General features: G+C 38.9%; 1 protein-coding gene across 3 annotated transcripts in view; it reads left to right on the forward strand.

The window, feature by feature from the left end:
- The window catches only part of LOC106881655 (uncharacterized), a 261,665-nt gene that overhangs the window by 25,693 nt on the left and 233,472 nt on the right, over positions 1–2,500 (forward strand). The window lies entirely within an intron of this gene.

Below are 2,500 nucleotides of genomic sequence, written 5' to 3' on the forward strand. Positions count from 1 at the left end.
CAGATTGACTTTGCCTTTCATACTTCCAGGGTCGATTAACAAGGTACCATTTCCACTCTACGGTCGATGTAATTGACTTCCTCCATTCCTTACAAATTTCAGCTGTTGTGGCTATAGTAGAAAGGATAATAATAATTATTATTATTATGTGAGAGAGTAGCTCATGCCATCAAGGTGACACGGGTACAAACATACGCAGTTCAATATACCCATCATGACGACCCATCTGATAAGGGTACAACAGGTATGTGCATTACAATGATATGCATGCGATATGGAGATTTGATATCAAGATAAGCAGCACATGACCTTGCAGTGGGGGGGCAGCTATTATTTTCTTTAAGTCGATTAGCCCATCCAGTTTAAAAGGTCCATGAATAAGGGTTGTTTGAGGATGTTTAAAAAATACCTATGTTTGGAGAGGTGAATTATTCAAACCCTAACGAATTCCTCTCAACACATGGCTATGGTGCCTCTCCACTACCTTTGAATGTGATCTGAGATGCACATATTGTCAGCCACGAAAGGAGATGCCCAACTGATTAAGATCAACCAACTGGTAAGCAAATCTAAGGTATTGAGCAGAATATTTGCTGTAGTCCATTTTTTATACCAAGGCAAAACATGTACATGACAACAAATCCATGTTTTACCTTGGGTTATCTTTTAAGGGGGTAGTATCTCCCCTTGATGGATGTTAAACCCACGTGTTGTTGTAATTTTTTTTTTTGTGTGTTTTTGTAGTGTTGTTTTAGTCCTTCGCTATTGTCCTCCATGTCGTGGGCGCTTGTGACCAAGAAAAGAAATAGTTATTAACATTGTTGTTGGTGGTGGTGGTGGTAGTAGTATCCGTCGCTACATTCTGAGTTTAAATTCCGCCGAGGTCGACTTTGATTTTAATCCTTCGGGGTCGATAAATTAATACCAATGAACCACTGGGGTCGAGTAATTGACTCATCTCCCCCACCCCGCAAAATGTCTGCCCTTGTGGCAAAAATTGAAACCATTATTATTATGATGATGTCAGTTGTAAAGATAAGCATTTGTCTCATGGTACAGAGCTACCGTTGTTCCGGCAGTGAGGCTGATGGTCGTTGTAGTGTTGGTGGTGAGGCTGTAGTGAATGACGTCGATCTCGTCGTCACCGCACTCGTTGTCGTCACTAGTTCTAGTAACGGATGGCGCGGTTATGATCTTTTCGACCAGTAGGGCCGTCAATTAGTGATTAACGCTTCAACGACGTGGATGATATTAAAACTCAACGAGGTATCAGATATGATTTGTTTTCAGAAGATTTTCATTCCTCCCTTTAGTCCGTGTTACGGCATGAACACTACATCTCCACACTGATTTGTTGTTATTTCATTTGGGGAAAAATAATCGATATGATTGTTAATCAAAACAATCGATTTTAATATTGATGAAATTCAATTTCTGTTTTTCGAAAATCCCTCCTCAGCACCAATATCATTCTCTTTCTCTCCTTGTCTGTTTCTCTCTCTCTCTCTCTCTCTTTCTCTCTCTCTCTCTCTCTCTCTCTCTCTCTCTCTCTCTCTCTCTCTCTCTCTCTCTCTCTCTCTCTCTCTCTCTCCACTCCCACTCCCACTGCTACCCTGTACCCTTTTCTTTTCTCTATTCTTATTTTCGGTCTTTCACTGTAATTCTGATCTCTCTATCTCTCTATCTCACTCTTTCTCTTTCTGATTGTATCTCCTTTGCACCACACACACACACACAGATAAACCTATATAATCATATATTCATATACATATAATATCCATTGTGCGTGTGTATGAGTGCGTGTATGTTTCTATATCTATAGCTACACACACACACGTATATCAAGGACTCAAACGTGTAACTGCCACTGTAGAAAAACACACTGAAACGCACCAATAGCGTCATACACACACGCATATACATGCACATATATTTGCCTGCATACGTGCGAATGCTTTGTTGAAAGTATGCCTATGTATATCGCGTCTACGCACGCATGTGCGTTATTATTCATAGACGGAGAAGAAAGTTAGTGATGCGTGTCATTTGTGTTTCGGTTCTCCTTAATATTGTATCAATGGTAGAATTTCTTTGTATCGATTAACTTTTTAAACAGCATCCTGTCTTAATTCGATTATATGGACTGTCTTTATCAGTAAACCATTTGATAACCATTAAGACACAATCCACTTTTAAATAACGACCTGTTAAACAAACGATTTTACTATTCTAGTCATCATCATCAAAAATATTCATATAAGAATTATTCGTGTTTGTCTAGAAACGATTACAAGTATCTTAATTATTATTATTTATCATCAGCACTCTTGTTATTCATACTTTGATGATGTCCTTAATGACCTGGACCCTTGTGGTCAGTTATAGATTTCACCTCTACCACCTCCTCACTAACTCCACCACCACCACCATCGTCATTGACATAATTTTATTATTTTTATTATTATTATTTGTTGCCCATTGTGAGGGTCTCCGAAGCTAA

The sequence above is a fragment of the Octopus bimaculoides genome, chromosome 12 (genome assembly GCF_046866305.1).
Source record: "Octopus bimaculoides isolate indiv1 chromosome 12, ASM4686630v1, whole genome shotgun sequence".
In the NCBI taxonomy this organism is placed as follows: domain Eukaryota; kingdom Metazoa; phylum Mollusca; class Cephalopoda; order Octopoda; family Octopodidae; genus Octopus; species Octopus bimaculoides.